The sequence below is a fragment of the Hakea prostrata genome, chromosome 5 (genome assembly GCF_041222555.1).
Source record: "Hakea prostrata isolate BN-2017 chromosome 5, UWA_Hpros_2, whole genome shotgun sequence".
NCBI classification, from domain to species: domain Eukaryota; kingdom Viridiplantae; phylum Streptophyta; class Magnoliopsida; order Proteales; family Proteaceae; genus Hakea; species Hakea prostrata.
In genome coordinates, this window is record NC_142604.1 from 31,641,310 (window position 1) to 31,665,588 (window position 24,279).

General features: G+C 39.8%; 1 long non-coding RNA gene across 1 annotated transcript; it reads left to right on the plus strand.

The window, feature by feature from the left end:
• The first annotated feature begins 17,697 nt into the window (after positions 1–17,697).
• Positions 17,698–23,991, plus strand: LOC149015820 (uncharacterized). Its single transcript, XR_016173557.1, has 3 exons — positions 17,698–18,294; positions 19,067–19,459; positions 23,865–23,991. It is a non-coding gene; the product is annotated as an uncharacterized LOC149015820 (long non-coding RNA).
• The last annotated feature ends 288 nt before the right edge of the window (positions 23,992–24,279 follow it).

The following is a 24,279-nucleotide window of genomic DNA, read 5'->3' on the forward strand; positions in this document are numbered from 1 at the left end:
TGAATCTAGAAATTTAAATCTCACAAATGCAAGCAAAGAAAACTAGAGAAAGCCTAAATAAACTGAAGAGAGAAGAAAGAATGCTTCTACTAAGCTCTAGAACCTGTTCCTTTGATGGAGTATGCTCTCCTTTTATAGAGTTTACATGAGATATGAAGCACGGCTGAATTAGAATAAAACTCAGGGTTTCTATCTAACTCAGTCAATTAGGGTTTTGACGTACTAATCGCGCTGACTTAGAGAGATCAGATGCATAATTCCACCATTGGATTTAAGGTTTAAGTAGTCGTGAAGCTCTCCTCCAAAAATCAGCACGATCGGACATCGGATGATCGTTCGATGAAGGGTTTGATCAAAACTGGACAGAGGCATTCAAAAACGGGATTTTTCCTCTTTTTCTTTCCGAATATAATTATTTTTCCTCATTTTCTTTCTTTAATTAAATCCAAGATAGGAGATAAGATATTGAGGTATGCAAGGACTCTTTTCCATTTGGGCTCTCTCAATAATATCTCTGTAGATTTGATTTAAAATTGCAGCCGTAGATCAAATTTTCCTTCTTTATCTCTTCAATATTTCGGAGTTGGCCCATAATCACACATCTCTAGCCCATCATGCTCCAGATCAGGCCCATTTTCGCATTTGAGAATTTGAATGGACTTCTTGACGTGTAAAATAGCATGATTCAAGCCCAAAACTCCAAATATTTTCTTAAATCTTGAAAAATCCTAAAATCTGCAAAAACAACATAAAACCCAAGGTAACTCCACTCTAAGTGTATAAAATGCATGCTTTATGCCCTAAGATACATAAATGTGTTCATCATTGCATATGGATAGACTTGGGCTCATGGGCACTCAAGACCGGTAACCAACCCGTGAGGGGACATGAGAGCTTCCCGTTTACCATATGTGGATAACCAATACGGTTGAAGAGTTCGTAGTCTGGGACTACGAGGACTCTAGTGTGAAACCCAGCCCTAACCTTGACCCGGATACCCTGTTGTTTGTAGGTCCGACAACCCGAAGTAAGGCAAGAAGTCAACTATGGGCTAGGGGTGCAAGTTTGGCCCTGGCGGCCCTGATCCGCCCTAAGCCCGCCCTGAGCCCAAATAGGGCTTGGGCTAAAGATTTTGGCCCTAAGGGCGGGTTAGGGCCAAAATATTCTGGCCCTGAACTAGGGCCAAGGGCGGGCCTGGGATTACTCTCTGGCCCGCCCAACCCATCCCGGCCCGTCCCTGGTTTTTAGCCCTGACCCAAGCCCTGATCTTGGCCCTGATTTTAGCCCTGATCTTGGCCCTGATTTTGGCCCTGATCTTGACCCTGACCCAAGCCCCGATTTTGGCCCCGACCATGGCCCCGATCCAAGCCCCGATTTTGGCCCCGATCCTAGCCCCGATTTTGGCTCGATCTTGGCCCTGATCCTGGCCCTGATCCTGGCCCTGATCCTGGCCCTGATCTTGGCCCTGATATTAGCCCTGACCCTGATCCTGGCCCTGATTTGAGTCTAAATACTCTGGACCCTCCACCCACATGGAGAGGAATTAATTGTAATACATATAGGTGGATACTTGACACGTGTCAAATTTTAAAAACATGATAATGTTTTGTAGAAAATTAATAAAAATAAATTATAACCTCATTACCAATGTAATAAGCATCTATTTGATTTTGGCCCTGATCCTGACCCTAATTTTGGCTCTAATCTTAATATTAATTTGACGATGATCATGTACTACAGTACTAGATTTTTACCCTGATCTTCAATTTAACATTGATATGAGTCTTGATTTTGATATTTAGTCACTTTGATCATATTAGACTATAAATTCATTTTTTATATTATTTTTAAGGTAATTTTTATTTTTCCAACAAAGTCATTTTTAGTTCAATAAAATATGGATTTTGTTTTTTGACTAAGGCGAGATAATATATTATAAATAATAAAAACTATTACATAAAGAATTAATATCTAACAAATCTACTGTGATATTTCAAAAAAAATTATTAAAAAAATATAGCTATGTTTGTAACTAAAACATCATTTTCTTTAACTATGAAAAAAATACTCTTTTTTTTTTTTGTTGAATACTAAATTATTGTCGATTTACTTGTTAACAAGGTTTTGAATATGATTTTTTTTGTATTGAATAAAGATATCAATTTATTGAACAGTTGTGAATGAAAACATACCTACCTACGGCTTAAATTCTTGACTTAGAAGGTAAAAATTTCATTTATCAGATTCCTTTTGAATTATGAATCTCTGATGTTTCTAAGTTTACAAAAAGAGTTTGTGTGACATTCTCTATAATTGACTTGACTTTCAAATATGCCTAAATTTAATTACAATTCTTCTCTCTACTTATTCTATTTCATGAATAATTTTAACTCTTTGCTGCTGAGAGAGAGAGAGAGAGAGAGAGAGAGAGAGAGAGAGAGAGAGAGAGAGAGCAAATTAAAAAACCCTAGAAATTTGGATTTCTCTATTTCTCTAAAATCTAAATGGGTATAAATAGTTAAATACATATTGAATCTAAGTTTTGGATTATTTATTGACATCTTTAATATTTTATTTTCCAGAATTGAGTTTGGAATTTAAGTATTTAATTACTTTAATATGTATTTTAATTCCTACCTGTCTTACATTTGATATTTACGACCAAAGATATGGCCAATTAAAGCTAGGGACAAGGCCAATTAGGGCCTAGGCCAATCAGGGCCAGGGACAGGGTCAATCAGGGCCAGGGCCAGGACCAATTAGGGCCAAGGACAGGGCCAATCAGGGCCAGGGACAGGGACAGAGCCAATTAGGGCCAGGGACAGGGCCAATTAGGGCCAGGGACAGGGCCAATCAGGGCCAACCCATCCCGACCCAGCCCAATTAGGGCCAATTAGGGCTGGAATGGGCTTGGCTTGGCCCTGTAGGGCTTAGGGCCAGGGACAATAATTATTGGCCCTGAACTAGGGCCAGGGCGGGAATGGGCTCAAATTATACCATATAGGGCTGGGCTTGGGATTGCAAAAGCCCGGCCCAACCCGGCCCAGTTGCAGCCCTACTATGGGCCATCCCATTCGAAGACTTGGTGTTTGGCTTAGAATCCATGAGTGTTGATGACAGTGTTCCATTTATGGAAACTGCACCCTGATGAAGAAGGAATTAGTTGATGGACTTGGAGTACTCTTTGGCTTGGTTCGAAGGCATTTCTACCTACTAGGTAAGTCACTTGGTGTGTGTGCAAAACCCCTTTATGTTTGGATTTGATCTGAGCCTTCATTTCCTTGTTTTGGACTTGCTGTCCTGATTGGTCGACTCATTGGTCTCCTCTGCATCCTTGGTGATTTTCTTGACGGATCTTCGTCAAATCTCTTGCATTTACACAAAAAGGTATGTGATCATCCTCTTCTATGTTCCGTCTTTGATTCTCCATTACTTTTCTTTCCTTTTCTATTTGAGGATAATAGAGTTGATGTTGCATCTCTATTGCAACTATCACTTTACTCATTCCCTCTCTTTTCCTAAGGATCTAAAGCTTGGTGGATGATCTTCATCAAGATCATCACTCGCTTTTGAAGGAAAACACGTATCTATTCTCTTTCCTTATTTAGATTGATGTTCTTCAGTCTTAGATCTATTTTTCTAGAAGATCTATGCATGCTTTTCATGAATCCTTTATCAGATTAGTGATCCATCATCCTATAGTTTCTCGTCCATGATTTTTGCTATGAATTCTTCAAGAACCATGATTGATCTAATTATGGTAAGTTTTTGTTTCCTAATTTGTAACTTGAAGACTTGATATTATTAGGGTTTTGAAGTCCTCTATATACTAGCATAATATCCTTGTATTTTCCCTCTTGTTTGGTACCCTTTTGAATCACCAAATTCAGTTTTGTATTCAAAAATCTCTGATTTTGTAGGCCACTGTCTTAGTTGGTCGACTGAGGCAGTAGACCAATCAATTGACCAATGAGGACAGCAACCTCATATTTAGTCTGTTTTGGTTGATTTGATCTCTTTCCTTTTAGGTATCTGTCCTAATATGTTATATATCCTTGTTTAGGACTTTCTTTCCAAGTTTAGACAAGATCTTACTTGATTCCCCAAGATCCTTTGCGAGTTATATAAGGTAAGGATGGTTATTTCCTTAATTACATAGATTGCATGATCTAGTTTCTATATTTGAATCTCTTTGATTTATTTCCTGAAATAGATTCTTACACTGATATACTACTGATGCAACTACCTTGATTACAGTAGCATTGCTTGTTTATGCTAATTAATTCATGTATGATTTACTTACCAATTATATACAAGTTGGATGTTGTTATTGATTTATTTCCATATAAGAAGTTACCATATATGTGATATGATGGATTTATGTTTGTGAATGATTAAGTATGGTTTGGAAAGGGGAGGTGTCCTTTTGACACTTCTATCCTTGGACACCTACGAGAATATTATGGGATGTTTCCGGAGATGCCCTTTGGACACCTTCCTAAACTGTTGGATGACATATTTAGGGTTGTCTAGTAGTGTTTGGCTAGGATGTCCTGTTATGTTAGACCCTAATCAGAGGGGTATTGAGACCAAACGACCCATGGTAGCAATGGGGGTTCATGGGCGCTCAAGACAGGTAACCAACCCGTACAGGAATCACATTGTGGGGGCCATTTATTAGTAGGGTTGCATATGGATAGACTTGGGCTCACGGGCACTCAAGACAAGTAACCAACCAGTGAGGGGACGTGAGAGCTTCCCGTTTACCATATGTGGATAACCAGTAGGGTTGATGAGTCCGTAGTCAGGGACTATGAGGACTCTAGTGTGAAGGATACCGGAAAGGATCGCCAAGGGCGAGGAATGGACATATTTGGATCTTACTTGATGTAACTAAGTAGGAGACTTGCATTTGGCTAGGCTTTGACCCTGACATGCACCAGTACTTAGACCAATGGTGATGTGAGAGAGCGGTGACCTAACCCCCAGCGATGGAATGTCCCGAGGGATGCCGGACCCACTACCAAAAGGCGTTGTGTGATGAGACCTTCATAAAGAAGTACGGTGCTATGACTTAAAGTATATCTGCCAATAGAGACCAGCATACATAGAGTTAGAATCATATTGCATCATGTGTTTCATATCATATAGCATCTTACTCTGCTTTGAAATCCTGTTATTTATGTTATTATGGATTAACTGCCTTCTTGGGTTTCTTTGAAACTCATTCCTTTTGTGCTATGTATTGTTAGATTCCTCTACAAGTTATGAGTATCATGACTGCTCATATGAAGAAGCGCATGGAGAAGAGAAAAGAGATTGCGGTTACGACAATTACATTGAAGATTCCACGGGTGGTTATGCTACGTACGATGCTTAGTCCGACCATAGAGTGGAAGCGCCCTTGCGCCATTTTTGAGATTTATACTTATAGAGATGTTGTCTATAAGATTGAGAACAATTTAGTTACTTATTGTACCTGCTACTAGGATTAGTTTTCATCCCTTTCCTTTTCATTTTAGAACTACTTATCCGCTGATTAGTAGAGTGAGATTTCCGCCTCACTTTACTTATGATTTAGACATTTTGATTGTCTTTCGTACTCTGATGATATATCATTTATTCTTCCCTTATTTGGATCTTTTGTTTATACTTTGTACATTGATTATTTATGTTCATGATTATGTTATTGTCTATGTGGGAGGTTGATTACCTCGATACTTGATCTTCGGGGCTGTGGATCACACACTCAGGTATGCCAGGTAGGGTACCGGTTGGGTGGATGTGACATCTAGTGTGAAGGATACCGGAAAGGATCCCGAGAGGGGAGGAATGGACGTATCTGGATCTGACTTGATATGACTGAGTAGAAGACTTGCATTTGGCTAGGCTTAACCTTGACATGCGCCAGTACTTAGACCAATGGTGGTGTGAGAGAGCGATGACCTATACCCCCAGCCATGGATTGTCCCGAGGGATGGGGACCCACTACCAACTGGCGTTGTGAGATAAGACCTTCCTAAAGAAGTATGGTGCTATGACTTAAAGCATGTCTGCCAATAGAGACCAGCATACTTAGAGTTAGATTCATACATACATTGTCTATTTCATATCATATTGCATTATGCTTTGCTTTATAATCCTGCCATTTATGTTATTATGGATTTAACCTGCCTTACTAGGTTTCTTTCAAAACTCACTCCTTTTGTACCATATCTTTTGTTAGACTTCTCTACAGGTTCAGATTACTATGACGATACGAACAAGGAAGCACAGGGTGAAGAGGCATATTTCCTGCAAGGTGATAGCTGTTACGACAATTACTGTGAAGATCCCTCGAGTGATCATGCTTCGTACCATGATTAGTCCATCTGTGGAGTGGAAGTGTCCTTGCCTTATCTCAGAAGCCTATACTTACAAGGACGTTCTTTACAAAGTTGAAAACAATTTAGTTACTTCGATACTTCTTTTTGGGATTAGTTGTAATCTCTTTTCTTTCCTTTTTGAGCAACTTTTCGTTATTTTGGTAGAGTGTGTTTCCGCCTCACTTTACTCCTTGACTGGACATTATCTATTATCTTTTCGTACTTTGATGATTATATGATCTTTTCCTTCCTTATTTGGATCTCTCATTTATATTGGCACATTGATTATTTATGTTCATGATTATGTTATTGCTTATGTGGGAGGATGATTTCCTCGATACTTGTTCCTTGGGACTGTGGATCACACACCCGGGTATGCCAGTTAGAGTACCAGCTAGGGGGATGTGACACTTTCTTCTTCAATCGGGCAAACTCTGAGTCCACCAACCTCATCTGGTCCTCATAATATTGAAGTCGGGAGAAGCTGCGGCCCACTCGGTTCAAAGCCTCAATTTGTTGATAAAAGTTTTCCACAACAGTCCTGATAAGATGGAAAATTATCAAAGAGCTCTGAAGGATGTTATGATCAGGAAGTTAATGAACCGGAAAAGTCAATTACCTGGTAGAAGCACGGACAAACGCATCGTCACTGAGGGATTCGAAGGCTTGACGATCGGCTGGCATCAAACAAAGCGAACTCCATTCGGAGGCTTTCTCAAGATCATGCATGACCCGATCGGATGCGCTTAAAGTCCAATGGGGAACTAAGACCTCCTCCGATCCCTGGATCTTCCGTTGTTTCTTCGGAACAGTGGTATCAATCGGGTCATGCCTCCTCTTGTTTCGGACAAGAGGAGGAACGACCTCATCCTCCTCGATAGGCTTTTTTCCTTTCCCCGAGCCTTCACCCACAGTTCTTGGTATTCTCAAGCTCCGGGTGGACGGCTTTGGGGTAGGGGAGGCAATTTTTTCAGCAGCAGCCCTCTCGGCCGATGTTACCGTTCAGGGGGATCTTTTCTCTGCAGCCTTAACTCCTTCAGCTGCATTGGCCTGGATGGCTTCTGGGTTGACTCTTAGAGGCACTGCAAAAAAGACGGGAGTTAGATAACTCGACGAAGCAATATGATGATCGGAAAAAACATAAAGATTAGAAAGCTCACACTTAGCTAGCCCCCAGTATTGAAGGATAGCCGTATATTCCATCTCCAAGCCGTGAATCTCTTGGAACCATGGAATTGACTTGATCTTTTTGGCAGCAACTTGTTCGGCGTTGTTTAGCGGAAGAACGCGGTTAGCCTCGGTATAAGAATCAAGTCGATTCCAACCGATCGGGAAGTTCAAATCTTTTTGGGGCGCTTGGCAGAAAAAGTACCGTTTGCGCCACCCTTTATGGTTAGAAGTGTCACATCCTCCCAGCCGGTACCCTAACTGGCATACCCGAGAGTGTGATCCATAGCCCCGAAGATCAAGTATCGAGGAAATCATCATCCCACATATACAATAACATAATCATAAACAGGAAATAAATCAAGTTTTAATATTATAAACAAGGTTCAAAACAAAAATGAATAATCAGTATAATCAGAGTGCAGAAAAGATACCGAATATCCAATGATATCAAAAAGGAGTAAAGTGAGGCGGAAAATCACTTCACCAAAATAGCGGAACGTAGTATGAAAGTCAAAAGGAATTACAACTGAAACAAATGTACTAAGAAATAAACTAAGATCAAGCGTCTTCAAGTTTATAGATAACGTCTTCATAAGTATGGACTTCATTAATCCAATGAATCCGTTCTAACTCTATGCTGTTTTCAAAAGTAGTACGCAGCTTGATCTGCCGGGGGATCATCAGAGTAATCTTGATCGTCGCCAGCACCTTGCGTGTAATACGCTTCATTGGCTTGCGCTTCACTGTACTGCTCGTCATAATAATTTGTACCTGCAGGATAATCTAAACAAAGAATGTACAAAAAGGAATGAGTTTCGAAGAAACTCAGTAAGGTAGTTAATCCATAACATCATAGATAACATGTGGCAAACCACAACAAGATGCAATGCAATATGAAACAGATAAAGTGTGAATGCATCTAACTCTATGTATACTGGTCTCTATGGCAGACATGCTTTAAGTCATAGCACCGTACTTCTTAAGGAAAGTCCGCTCACACCCTCAACCATATAAGATATCTTGGGTTCCCTCAACCATTTAAGGTATCTTGGGCAGCCGGTTGGTAATGGGACCTGCATCCCTCTCAGACAAACCATGGTGGGGGTTAAGTCAACACACTCTCTCACAACCATTTGGCATAAGTATTGGCGCATGTCAGGGAAAAGCCTAGCCCAATGCAAGTCATCTACTCAGTTACATCAAGTCAGTTCCAGATACTTCCATTCCTCCCCTCTCGGGATCCTTTCCGGTATCCTTCACACTAGAGTCACGGATATTACTCACCGGACTCATCAACCCTATTGGTTATCCACATATGGGAAACGAGAAGCTCTCATGTCCCCTCACGGATATAACTCACCGGTCTCGAGCGCCCATGAGCCCAAGTCTAGCCATATGCAACCCTCCAATAAATGGTCCCCACAATGTGATTCCCGTCCTCTCACGGATATAACTCACCGGTCTTGAGCGCCCATGAATCCCCATTGCTACCATAGGTTGTTCGGTCTCAATACCCTTCCGAATCGGGTCTGATATAACAGGGGTGTATCCTAGCCAAACCCTGCTAGACATCCCTAGGTATGACAACCATTGATTCGGGAAAGCGTCAATGGGCATCTTCGGAGAACATCCCATACTATTCCCTCCGATGTCCAAGGACAGAAGCATCAAAAGGATACTCCCCAATCCCAAACCAAACTTAAGCAAACACATTCTCAGAATAGTCATGACATACACAACCAGCAGTTCATCATATACAAGAGAATGTAAAAGCAGAAATCAGATTAGGCAATAATCAGTAACTCATAGATCATGAATAATAAAAATACAATATAAACAAGTGCTACTGTTCCCACAGTAGGAGATCAGAATTAAAATACAATAACAATAGGTAATCTCATAGTTTCATAAAGTAGAAACCAGAGAACAAGCAATCTATGTAGTTAAGGAATTAACTGTCCTTACCTTCTCACGTGGATGGAATCTTAAAGAATCAAGTATGATCTTGACTAAACCTGAGAAGACATTCCTAAACAAGTGCACACAACATGTTAGGAAAGATGCATAAAGGAAAAGATCATAAATCAATCGAAACAGACCAAGATTGAGGTTGCTGTACTCATTGGTCGATTGATTGGTCTGCTGGACCAGTCGACCAATGAGTCGACCAATGCAAACAGTGGCCTGCAAGAATCCGAATTTTGAGAATCCAGAGCCGAATTCGATGGTTCAAAAGGGTACAAATCAGAGGGGAATTATCATGGTAGTATTCTAGGGTATAGAGGATATCAAATTATAAATCAAATCAAGTTCCCAAATTATAACTTAGGAACACAAAGGTTAACCTACTAGGTTAAACATAGATTATGAGAGAAAAGTATTATATCAAAGATTCAAGAATTAGGATATGAGGATAACAGATATAGTAAAGAAAACACATTGATTGGGTTACCATGATTAAACTAGAGGTTCTTGATCTTACCCAAGAATTAGGGTTTTACCCTTTTTGGTTCCCTCGAAAAATAATTTTGAGATCTGGATGAAGGGAGATAAATTGTTAGCCAAGAATAACAAGAAGGGTCATTCAATGATGAAGTTTAGGTTAACACAATATTACTCAAGAAGATTTTCCTTCACAAGGGAGGTTACCAAAAACTCTCCAGACGATCTCACAGGTTAGGGTTTCAAAGGATTAGGGTTAGGGTTTCGAAAATTTCACTAGCTGAGGTTAAGATCATGATGATGATCATGGATCTTAAAGATCACGATGAGATCATGGAATAGATGGTTGCAAGAGTGCATCATCTTCTTCCTGATCTCAACGAAGAACAGAATTAAAGAAAGAAAATCAGAGGTAGAAGAAAGAGTGAGTGAAATCATACTTTTGCCGTAGGAAGATGAAGAATATTTTAAGTCTTTGCGAGAAATCACCAAAGAATGCAAGGGAATGGGTTAGATTAGGGTTCTAACTCGTTCTAGAGGCTTAGGAGGCAGAGGAGGCGGAGTATTCCCGAGATTAGACTTAAATAGAAGAGACATGATTCAAATTTCAAAAACAAAACCAATTGGTCGATTGATTGGTCGATTGGTCCAATCGACCAATGAGTCGACCAATCAAGACAGCAACTTCAAAACAGGGAATTGAAGGCTCAGATCAAGTCCAAACATCAAGGGGTTTTGCACACACCTAGAGTGACATACCTAGGAGTTAGAAATGCCTTCGAATCAATACAGAGACCACTCCAAGACCATCAACTAGTCCAATCTTCATCCGGGTGCAGTTTCCACCATTGGGACACTAGCATCAACACTCATGGATTCCAATCCAGCCATCAAGTTTTCAACAGAAATGGCCCAAAGATGACTTCTTGCCTTACTTCGGGTCACTGGACCTACAAATAACAAAGTTTCTGGATTAGGGTCAGGGCTGGGTTTCACAAGAAGGATAGGTACCCCTGGCTAGGATACTGCCCGACCATCCAAGCTCAATCTTGTTACGCTTGGAAATAAAAACCCAACCCGAAGGGTGGGATTGAGACAGAGCATAGAAATGTACAAAGAGAGCAAGAGAAGGTTCAATGCTAAGTTCGAAGCATAAACCAAGAAAGCCGACTGTGAAATCCAGCCCAAACCTAGCCAGGACACCCTATCTGTTTTGGGTAAAGAAGGGTTAGTTTAAATGTTACACCTTAAAGTTGGACCTTGATTTCAGTGTTATTATCTTTGAAAGCCTTAGGAAGTCATGCCAGACCTTTCCCTTAGGGTAGATTTGTAATGTCCGGCCTTATCCTAACCTTGACCCGGCTCAGAATCGGTTATGTTTGTAGGTCCGAAGACCCGAAGTGGGGGAATAAGAGACTTGTAGACCCTTTTGGTTGATGATTTGGTTTCGGAGCCCAAGCCCATGGACATTGACGATGATGCCCCTCACTTGAGAGCATTGTCAGTGTTAGTTTTGAATCTGCGCACCGAAGAGGGGTGAATTAGTTGAAATACCTAATGAACTCTTGTGCTCAATCCAAATGTATTTCCCAAAACTAGACTTCTTGATGGACTTTTAGGAGAAAACCCCACTCAATTTGACCCCATATAACCCTTCAAATCCCTGTCCGAAGTTGCTGAACTATGTCTGGCAAATCCTGCTTGCGCATCGAAGAAGGTGAGCTTAGTTGGTGGACCTAATGAACTCACATGCTTGATCTGAAAGTATTTCTGGAAACTATACTTCTTTATTGACTTGTAGAAGAAAACATCACTCAATTTGACCCTGTATAGCCCTCGGAATCCCTGTTTGAACCTTGTTGTTCTGGTTTGTCGACTGGACCACTGACCAAGCACTCGACCAATGGATTGTTAAATCCGAGAAAAATTAATTTTTAGGGTTTTTACTTATATTTAAACCCTACTTCGAGTTTCTTAGTCACAGCAGCCTCCTAAACACTTTTTGAACGTGGGAAGACCTTTCCGAAACTCTCTCTGGTGATTTCGAAGACTCCTCTGCAGATCTGAAGCCTCTCATCTCTGATCTGACAATTCAAGGTTAGTATCTCTTCTGAATTTCTAATTATTCTTTCTTCGTTCTTGTTCTTGATTGAGATCAAGAAGAAGATGATGCATCCTTGCAACCATCCCTTCGTGATCTCCTTCGTTTCTTTGAGATCTATAATCATCATCATGATCTTAACCCTAGCCAAATAAATTTCTTGAAACCCTAACCCTTGTATGATCTTTCTGGAAACCTTTTGTAACCTCCCATGTGAGGGAAACCTCATGGGCAATGTTTCTATTAACCTAAACTAGATTTCCTATGATTTCTTGTTATTTTCTTGATAACAATCATTCCTTCTCTTTCTGTGATCATAACCTTTTCATGGGAACCATAAAGGTTGAAACCCTAATTTCTTGGGTTAAATCAAGAACCCATCTTTTGACCATGACTTGATGATTTTATCTTCCCATAATGTTTCTATTAACCTAAACAAGATTTTCTATGATTTTCTTATTATGTTCTTGATTGCATTCATTCCCTTTCCTCCTGTGATCATAACCTTTTCATGGGAGCCATAAAGGTTGAAACCCTAATTTCTTGGGTTAAACCAAGAACCCATCTTTTGACCATGACTTGATGATTTTATCTTCCCATAATGTTTCTATTAACCTAAACAAGATTTTCTATGATTTTCTTATTATGTTCTTGATTGCAATCATTCCCTTTCTTCCTGTGATCATAACCTTTTCCTGCGAGCCATAAAGGTTGAAACCCTAGTTTCTTGGGTCAAATCAAGAACCCATATTTTGACCATGACTTGATGATTTTATCTTCCTATATGATTCTAATACATCCTAGCAAGTTCCCCTTCAAATTTCGGATCAATCCGACTTCAAACGAAGAAGTTATGACCAAAACATTTTTCACTATTCCGTACTGACTCGATTGGTCGACTGCTTGGCCGATTGGATCATTAGACCAAGGCAATCGACCAATGAAGTCAGTAGCTTCAATTTTCGCTCAGTTTGATTCGTTTGCTCTCTGATCTTTTAGGCATCTTTCCTAATGTTATATCTATGATTGTTAGGGGTTTATTTGCTAAGTTTGGAGCCTCTCTCTTTGATCTTTGGATTATCTTCGGCGATAATCAAGGTAAGGACAGTTGTTTCATAATAACATAGATCGCATACTCTCTGGTTTCTACTTTTTGAAACTATGAGTTTGCTTACTATTCTTGTACTTTATACTTCTGATGTACTACTGTAAGTACAGTAGCACTTGTTTATGTATTCTTTTCATTATTCAATTATATGAGATGTTATTACTGCTTGATCGGATTATGCTTTTACATTCTCTTTTATATGATGAATTGTTGGTTGTGTATGTCATGACTGATCTGAGAATGTGTTTGATTAAGTTTGGTTTGGGATTGGGAAGTGCCCTTTTGACGCTTCTGTCCTTGGACATCAGAGGGAATAGTATGGGATGTTCTCCGAAGATGCCCATCGACGCTTTCCCGAATCATTGATTGTCATACCTAGGGCTGTCTAGCAGTGTTTGGCTAGGATGTCCCCGTTATATCAGACCCGATTTGGAAGGGCATTGAGACCGAACGACCCGTGGCAGCAATGGGGATTCACAGGCACTCAAGACTGGTAACCAACCCGTGAGAGGACGGGAATCACATTGTGGGGGCCATTTATTGGAGGGTTGCATATGGCTAGACTTGGGCTCATGGGCGCTCAAGACCGGTGAAATGATCCGTGAGGAGACATGAGAGCTTCCCGTTTACCATATATGGATAACCAATAGGGTTGATGAGTCCGTAGTCCGGGACTATTAGGACTCTAGTGGAAAGGATACCGGAAAGGATCGCCCGGGGCGAAGAATGGAGGTATCTAGACCTGAGTTGATGTAACTGAGTAGATGACTTGCATTGGGCTAGGCTTTACCCTGACATGCGCCGGTACTTATGCCAAATGGTTGTGAGAGAGAGTGTTGACTTAACCCCCTGTCATGGTTTGTCCTGAGGGATGCCGGACCCACTACCAACAGGAGCCGTATGTGTGACCTACCCAAAGAAGTACGGTGCTATGACTTAAAGCATGTCTGCCATAGAGACTAGCATACATAGAGTTAGATGCATACATACATTATCTGTTTCATATTACATTGCATCTTGTTATGTTCTGCCGCATGTTATTTATGTTGTTATGAGTTAACTTGCCTTACTGGGTTTCTTTCGAAACTCATTCCTTTTTGTACAATCTGTTGTTAGACTTCTCTACAAGTTCGGATTTCTTTGACGGTCCATATAAGGAAGCGCAAAGTGAAGAAGATGAAGACTGAAGGAGAAGAAGAGCTGACTGAAGATGTGGAATAGTTTTCTCTACATTCTTCTAGACTTATCTTTCACTTTACTTGTATTAGCTTAGAGCTTTATTTAGATTTCGATCTACCTTCCGCATGTGTTTGTAGGGTATATTTCCGCTATACTCTACAGTTGTCTTTTGATTTGGTATCTTGTTATTCCGCACTCTGATATTCTATAGTGATCCTTCTGAGATCCTTTCTTGACTTTTATTATAAATTACTTGAACATTATGATTTGTTTTTGCTTTTGATTATGTTATTGTGCGAAATGGATATGATCGTTCCTAAACTTGATCTTTTGGGCTGTGGATCACTCCCTCGGGTATGCCAGTTAGGGTACCAGCTGGGGGGATGTGACACCGACAATATGACTCCAACTATTGGGGAGAAGCATTCCGGACAAATCTCCCGGTGGTTCAAAATGGCAAAAAACAAAGGATTGAAAAGAAGCGAAACCGACTCCACTTTCTAGAGTGTCCAGATACAAGGCCCTCTCATCAGAATTGGGAAGTCGAAGAAGCATTTCAGGACAAATCTCCCAATGGTTCAAAATGGCAAAAAACAAAGGATTGAAAAAAGGAAACTGGACTCCACTTTCTAGAGTGTCCAGATACAACGAGAATTCATCAGTGAGATTCGAGTTGGCCCTCTCATCAGAATTGGGAAGTCGAAGAAAATAGTCAAAAGGAAATTCAAAATGTTGGAATGCCAAAGTCAACCTAGCATCGGTATATTCAGAAACATAAGAACTCAGGTCTTCTTTGGGTCTTTTAGATTATTGAGGGGCTTTAGCAGCCACCTTCGAAGTTTTAGATGGTTTGGAATAGAGAGGAAGGGTTGGAACCTCAATCTCTTTCTTTTGGCTCACTTCTTCAAACTCACGCCAAACTTCAATTAGTTTTTGTTCCTCATTATACGATTGTTCGGCAGAAATAGAGATAGTGGCTTCGTCACCAGAATCGCCCTGACTGGCGTAATGTTCAGGGGAGCCCCTCGTCAAAGGTTATACCACTTCCCATTACAAGGAAAGTCTGGTTGTGACTTTTAAATGAGAAAAGAAACAAATGCGAAAGTGAAAGGAGTAACTAAAGTAAGCAAAGAAGGCAATAAAGTTACTAAACTTACTTGTTCGCCGGAGTAAGAAGCTTGGAAGCAGAAAGGCAGTTAGGGCATAGAGATGACGACGATGAGTTTTTGAGTTGCAGACAAGAATGAAATTCGAAAAAGCAACAGGCGGTTTTTAAATAAGCCAGCCAGTGGACACTTGTATAATCAAGATCAGTTTAGATTGATGATCGCGATCGGGCGACGATTAGAAAAGGCGAAAATGAATAGAATCGAAGCTGACATTTTGAGGAACCGTCATTTTGAGTTAAAAGCAATGGTGGTTTTGGCTATAACAGACACGTGGCGACTCCCGCATGAAAGCTGAAGACGTTCGCGTAACTCGAGGAGAGTGATGACACAGCAGCATTAAATGCAACTTGACATTTATGAGAACAAGCAATTGTTCGGTTTTCACGTTCGGTTTGAATCAAACCAAGCCCTCGGCGTTCCCGAATGCTTGGTCTAGGGGGCTCGTGATATGGGAAAAAATATTGTTGAACCGGGTCCGTCCTTGGTTCAACCCTCAACCCCGGTCGGGGACGAACCGACCGATTTAGGTTCGAGTGAACCGGGTTCTAAGATGGCATGTTCAGGAAGAAACCTAACACGGTTTGCAGGCAAGCACGAGTCTGAGATTCTAGGGATGAATAACCCGTCAAAGAGACGGTTATCAACACTTGCGGGAGCGGACGATCGTGCCAATTCAGATAACTGCCATGCCCCAGCATCAAAATCGTTCAATCAAGGGAAGTTATCCATTACCCCACTAACGGTCTAACCGTCTAGATCTGACGGTCATCAGAAGAAGGCACGTACGAGTTCAACGAACAGGATTAAGAAGTAAGTTCTATATAAGTCAAAACCTACGTACAAAGGAGGTATTGAATCGTATTCCCAGTTATCATATTCATACTTTAGCTCTCCAACTGTTCAAAGCCTTTGTGATCAGTTCATTAACTAACTTAGCCATCAGAGGTGGACTCCTGACCCCCACGGTCGGGCCACATCTGATGATTGTTTTGCAGGTCATTCTCAGGTGATCTAAGGGCTGAGCAGATTTTGCACACATCAACATCCATCCAGCTTTCACACAGTTCCATCGAAAGACCAGAACAATAAAAAGGTTGATGGCAGTGGCGAAGTTCGCTAGCTATTTATCACCAGGTCATTCTTAGCTATATTTCTTCTTTCTGCTCTGAGCTTTTTCATCAGCTAATAAATATCTTTGGATGCTGATGTGCTATTTTGTCAACCCAAGGTAGAGATATTTTTAGATCTAGATCTATAAATTCTTCGCTTTAATCCGCTCCTCATTTCAAAATCGATTGGGTCTTCTTTTTGTTTGCTTTTGTGTTATTTTCCGAGGTTCTGTTGGTTCTTAGTTGGAGAAGAAATTTAGTTGAAAAAAAATGTCGAGCGGTCACCTAAACCAATCGTCTCACGCATCTGAATCTATTGAGCTTCGGAAGAACGACGAATCATTAATGGAGTTTGGATGTGGGGATTTCGGGTATTTACCAGACTTTTATTTTTTGAGTATTATTTGAATTTGATTTTTGAACGACGATTGGTTGTGTAGATGTGCACATTACAGAAGGCGATGTAAAATCAGAGCCCCATGTTGCAGTGAAAATTTTATATTGCAGGCATTGCCATAATGAAGCCAATGTCGAGATGGTTTTTCTTCTAGATCTTTCTTTGGATGGTTATTTTTCGAAGTAGGGTTTTCTTGTGTAATGAAAATGGGATTTCATTGAATTTCAATCAAGGGCATAATTTTGTAAATTTGAAATCTTAAGATCCTTGAATGTAAAATAAAAAGATTAAAATTATAATTTGTTTTTTTAACATAAACCGTTCGATCGAAATGACATACATGGTACAATCTTGACCATTGCACCATTAGGGTATTTTGGTCATCAAAATTATGATTTGTCCTTAATTAATTATTTCTAGAAACTACAGGGGAGTCATATGCAAAAGGAAAGTTTTTTTTGATTAAAAGTGACCTGGACCAAACCTTAAGGGGTCCACATGAAAATTACCCAAAAGAAAAAGAAGGATTATATTTATATGCCATTGGACTCCATACCAATTACCAAGTGAAGTCACCGAATCTAAGGGTTTCAAAGAGACCCCACGAGTTACCAAACAAAAAATACAAAGAGACCCCACGCGCATCTGCAAGGAATCATGCAAGGAATTGAATTTGAATCCATACGTATCCAAAGTACAAGGTGGAGGATTTCCGAAGTTCAATCTTGAAAAGCGTGGGAGGAATTTAGGCTATAAATGTAACGGGAGTGGGCGTAGAACCACCGCTCAAACCTTAAAACGCCCTGAGTATTGAAAACATAACCAGAATTTTGATTATTAGTCGGAGGAATTGAAATCCCTTTTCCACAGAATTTCTCCTAGGAAGGGGAGTTATTCCTCTTCATCTCTTTTTGGAACGAGAAGAAAACCAGAGTGTATCGTCTGGTGAGGCAAATTACAGGTAAGTTGCAGATGCTTGAGTTCGTCATCGTGGCTGCCGGAGAAGATAAGAGAAAAATAAATAGGATCTGATAAAGATGGTTCACCGCTGTTGCTAGTTGATGGTTAAAAAAAATTAACGATTAGGATTTCGTTGTTCGAATCTACGGCTTACATTAAGAGTGTCGTGTGCGTAAGGAGTATAAAGGATTTGACCCATACATATAAAGCGACTGAGTTCATAACTGCCGCCCTTCTCCGTACTCTTCTTAACGGCAAAGCTTACCACTGGGGATCCTTCTCTTTCATTGAAAGGTGAGATTTTTCTGGAATGGGTTCTGATTTCATGTCTGTATCTTCATTGGGTTTTTTGCTACACTTCCTGGGTAAGAGAAATCTCGAGAACTTGTTCATTGGTTTTCAGTTTGAAATAAGGTGGGAATTGTTGTGGAATGATGTGTCTTTAATTTCGTAGAGTTTGAAGGAGTTGGTAAATGCTTATTTACAGATTGTTAGACTGCCCCAGAGTTGATAATTGACACGGATTGTCTGGATACCCGGTTGGAGATTTCTCTGGTTCAGCCACTGATCACCAATCTTTTTGTGTTAACGTAGGATAAAAACAAGCTTTCATCTTTATCTCTCCTCCATATCTCATGCGTTAATCAAAGCTGTTCTTTTGATGTTTTATGCTTTGGAAGGGCCACATGAAGTATTAAATCTTAAGGAGCTTCGTGTGTACCAAAGCTTGTATTTTGTGGGCTTAGGCCTTTATAAAGATTGATGGCATAAGGTTATTAGTGTTCCGTTCCTTTGCCACTGGGCGTTTGTTCTGTAATTCACTTACAGCAGTAGTCTTTTGTTTCTTATTCATACTGTTAAATGTTATTTGATATCTTGAACTATTCTGCTTACCCTGTTAAATTTTTTTCATCGAACGATGATATCTGCTATATTATTCACCTAAGAAATAACTTCCCCCCCCCCCCCCCCCATAGTAGTACTCGAGTTTTGCTAACATGATCTATATGGCATTGCTAGAAGAAATTTTAAGGCATCTCTAACTGGATAATTTTGCTATTTCCAGAAAGTATGGAGTCGGTGGCAGCTTGTCATATCAATTATCATTTATCTCTGAAGGCAAAGATGAATTTCAGTTTAGCCTCACCATCGTATATGATCCCATCTCCGTGTTCCATGGGTCTACAGAGCACGGATCAGAGATTACCAACATCCGGAACTGTAGGACGGGTTGGTTGTTTTTCTAGGCAAGATCAGCTACTAGTGTTGAACTGTGATGACAGAAAGGTTGGTGTCTCTTCGCATCTGGTGATTGGGCAGTCACAAGAATCAAATGTGGTAAAGAAACATTTAAATGACGAGGCAAATCTGAAGTTCAAAGTTGTGAGGACATTATTGATTGACAACTATGATAGTTATACTTACAATGTCTACCACGAATTATCTGTCATAAATGGAGGTAAGTCACTCCTTCACTTGTAGACATGTACTTTTTGGTGACTTTTTTATGTCCATGTTTTTTTTGTTCTTTCTTCAATTATGTTTGGAATTTGAAGATTATTTGTTTAGTTATATTAGCATTGATGGTGGTTCTTAGGGGTATTTTTATTCATAGCTTGTTATTTCATTTTTATTATGTTTATTCTAGGTTTGAACCCATGATACAAATCCCAATACCTACGTCACCAGAAGTCCAAGAAGAAGCTGCCTAATTAGTACCACTAACCTTTACCTGAAACGAAGAATAAACAGTAGTACCAAAAGTAGTATATAGTAGGCTCCATACTTTTAGTTGTTGGTATTCTACTCTATTGGTTGGACCAGGTTTTATTTGGTTCATTTGGTTCAGTTAGTGGGTTGGATTAAGTAATCATGTGAATATTTAGTAAATCACATGACTAGGTTGTTTTATTTAAATTAGTGATTTTTGCCTGCACTCCCTCTAGATTTGGATGTAGTTACATGCACCATCTTGGAATCAAAAGGCTTTAAACTAAGTAACAATGAAGACAAAATGTCTAATGTGTAACTTTTGTTGTGATCCGAAGGATAATGAGGTGGGGAGACTTTTTGAAGGAGATTCCACAAAGTTTTTATTTTAGGTACCTTGGCTCAATCTCAACTATAAAAGGTGATATAATGATGATCTTTCCGAATAATTAAAATAAGGTGGATGCAAGTGAAGAGGTGCGTCGGGGGTCTTGTTTGATCGACGTATTCCTGTAAAGCTGAAAGGGAAATCCTATAGGATTGTCATACAATCAGGTGTGATGTATAGTGCAGATTATTGGGCTGTTAAGAAGCAACATGTAGATAAACTCAGTGTAGCAGAAATTAAGATGCTAAGATTGATGAGTGGCAAACTAAGAAGGATAATGAAAGCAATGATCATATTAGAGCTAGACCGGGACTAGATCAATAAATGACAAGCTATGAGATGAGAAAATCGAGCACATTCTACCAAGGCCTTTAATGCCCTTGTATAGAATAGTGATTCAATCCAAATCGAAGGAATTAGAAGAACTATGGGTAAACCTAAGATAACCTTCAGAGAAATGGTAAAAAACACTATGCAGAGCTTAGGCCTTGTATTTAACATGCCTCAAATAGAACTTATTGGAAGGCAAGGATCCATGTAGCCAAACCCATTTAGTTGGGAAAAGGCTTGTTGTTGTTGTTTGTTGCTGTTGTGGTTGTACTAGTTATTGTTTATTTTAGATGAAGTCCTTCAGGGATGTTGTTGGAAGTTTCGGTTGCTCTGTGCAATATCGGCCTGTGAAACCATTACTACATGTTAATCCAGATCTCTATGTATTCTCTCTTTTAGTTTTACTCTTATACTTATGACCTTAATAATTGAATTCTATTTTTTTTTTTGTTATAATTGAGTGGTGGTTGCAATATGAGACTAACTCACCCAACTTGTTAGTGATTGCATGTAATGTGCTCTTCACATGTTCTGCCACTGGATGTGAGCGGAATTAAAGCACTTTCAACATCATTCACTCAAAGAAGCAAAACCAATTAGGTTCGAAGTGTCTTAAAGACCTTGTCTATGTGTACTATAATATGACTAAGAAATGAGCACATTAGACAGGGATGGAACATGATAATGCCCTAATTGAGTTGGCTGACATATTTAAGGTGGAAGATGATGATGAGAACCCCTTATTTGAGTTGGTTAGCGCTAGAGGAGAGCCATTGGTGGATGAGGAGGCAGTTGGCATTACAAATGGGATGGGTGTTGATGTGGATGACTTCTTGGCCATAGAGGGGAATGTGCATGCACAGCCCGCCTGCCCACCCATTTGTGCCACACCTCGGTGCATTGATGAACGTTGAAGATGACCTATGGTCTTTCAACACTGGTGATGATGCCACCTAGCCACCTATTGAGGCCCAGGGTGATGATGATGGTGGTGTTGGTGATGGTTTTGGGGATGTTGATGATGATGATGGTCATAGTGGTGGTTGACCACCAGCTGAGCCCAACCATAGAGGAGTTTTTAGTCTGAGGAGGTACCACCATTGAGGTTCACAAGGAAGTCTCAGTTCAACCGTGACGTAGGATTCACACCATGGTGCATGTACATTCAACCATCACAAATACGACGGTGGACATCAGGATGATAGTTCTCAGATGGATATGGTTAGCTTGACAGGCTTAGTGGGATCCATGATCTTGGATGAGCCTAGAGGTAGAGTATCTAGATATTGGAGACCATCATCCTTCGTTGATTCCCAATCCCAGGATAGTGGCATGAAGAGTATAGGATCTGCACCATATGGGGGTTATGGATATGGATATGGTAGAGCATATGGTGGAGTTGGAGGGTCTTTTGGTAATTCTAGTAGTATGTTTGCATATGGGTATGGGGATGGATCAGGTACATCATTTGTGAACTCCATCATTAGATATCAATTAGGACCATGGCACCCAGTTATGCTAGTTCAACCGGTCATCATCGAGTTATAGTCCATAGCCTTACGATACATTCCCAAGGCTAGGATTTCTATTTTATGTTGATGATGCCACTATACAGGGGCAGTGATGGACTACAAGGACAAGTTTAAGCGTACCATGAGCTGGCCTGCATTTGTACAATAATCAAGTACTCCGTGACTTAAGGGATCGATCCACCTACGCACTAAACTTTGACTGAAGCCTAGGAGTTTATTTTTGGTTTTTGGCTTTTGTATTTTGTACTCCTTTTTTTTTTTCTTTTTTTCTTTTTTTTTTTTGGGCCAAACATTATGTTTGCAATACAATTTGTTCAATTTTTTGAAAGTCCATTCTTTTTAGAACCTCTCATGTATATTAACACTTGAATGATAACTTTTCATTGGTTCTCTTAGCAAAATACCCGTACTCATTGTGTTCTTTATACTTTAAATAGGTACTATGCAAGAAATTAGACCCAAAAAAACCCTTGTAAATGTCACGGAACTTTTGTCGAAACTACTTGGGAAAAATTGCCATGTTTCGGCCAAAATTTTGCAGGTTTCAACCACAACCGTTTTGAAACTAGCCTCAAAACCGAGATTTTTCCTTGATTCCAAGTCAAATCCTATTAGTAATGGTACATCTTTTGTAATGCTGATTTGCGCTCTATATATGCCTCACTCGATGAATGAATAGAACAGGTTGTTATATTGCTTGTACAATCTCTTGTATGATTCATCCTTTTGTCGTGAAGCTACTGGTGTTTGAAGTCTTGTACTCACTGGTGATTCAGAGTCCATGAGGAATCCCCTTGGATGCTAATTAAAACCTTCGTTCTTAATTCTTATTGCTTAGTTTGGAATCAGTCCTCACATTTATCTGTCTTTGTAAGTCGGATGCATTGGTTAGGAGATCATGATCCCCATTCCCTTTCTTTCCCTATTAATTTTATTTTCATTAAACTCCATACTGCAATTGGGTAACCCTAATCCTAACATGACCCAACTCCAGCTCCAGAAGATTCCGCCATCAGAAACCTTCCATTTTTGGAGGATAAACTTGTCATTGGCAACCATAACCTTTGGTTTGAAGCTGCAGATTACCCACTTCCACCATCAGTATAGGCTGAAATTGAGGAAATCTTCCTTTTCTTCAACTTTACACTTGATCCTTCTTTCAGCCTAAAACCCTAAGCCATTCCTAGATATGATCCCTATAATTCTAAATTCAAACAACTATTTCCCACCATCAGTTTTAACCCTAATCTGGGCTATTACATGTCCTCAGCAGATTAGACACTTGAACCAAATTCAATTTCGTTCGCAGCTTCAAAACCAAACAACCAGCAAAGGCTACATCAACCCAACTTTATAATAATTTTTGTTACTAATATAAATATTAACTTTCCCCACGATTTTGTGTGTTTTGCTCCTGGGTAGGCTGATATTTTGTTGGATTTCTCAACCATAACAAAATGGTTTGTTATTGACTGGGACTGTGATGTCCTATGATGCCCAGTCCTCAAGTCTTATTTCTAAAGCCTGACATTATGCCTCTTTCAATTAGGGAAGGATGTTTATATAAGTTCCAGATATTTGTGTTGACCTTTTTCTTTATGGACTTGGATAATCTACACTTTATCAGCTAACTATCTAGTTCCCTCTTGACTCATTACACCCAAGCTTTGATACATATAGAAGAAGCCATAGAACTAGTTCCCCAATTCATCATTTCATTAGCTATATCATTCATTTTTTGTTCATGATATGAGGATTTTATTTTTTTGTAATTATTTGATGTGGTGTTTTCGTGAACAATTGATTAGTCTCAATATTTCACTTTGGTTGTTTGCTCAGTTTTCAGGTGAGGATGTGGCTTTATTTTCTTGCAATTTAATCTTTTTCTTTTGCTTTTGCTTCAGTACCTCCAGTGGTGGTACGTAATGATGAGTGGACCTGGGAATATATTCAGCATCAATTGTATGAAGTGAAGGCCTTTGATAATATTGTCATATCACCTGGCCCTGGATCCCCAGCATGTCCTGCAGATATAGGTAAGAAAATAAGATTCGATAGACAGTTCTGGTATTCTTAAAGTTAGTTTGGTAATGACCTGTATTTAGTGGTTAGATTGGTAAGTCTGGTCAATTTGTGAAGCAAATTTGTGCGGCACCCATTGGGATCTCTGCTTCTCTTTCAATGATGGCTAATCAAAGTGAGGAAAGACATGGAGTTCTTACCTCAGCATGTCTCGTTGGAGATCATTTGAGTTTGATATCTCTTTCTTTGTAATTGTTAAGGTCGAGTTGACTCAGCATATGAATGATGTCTCTGGTG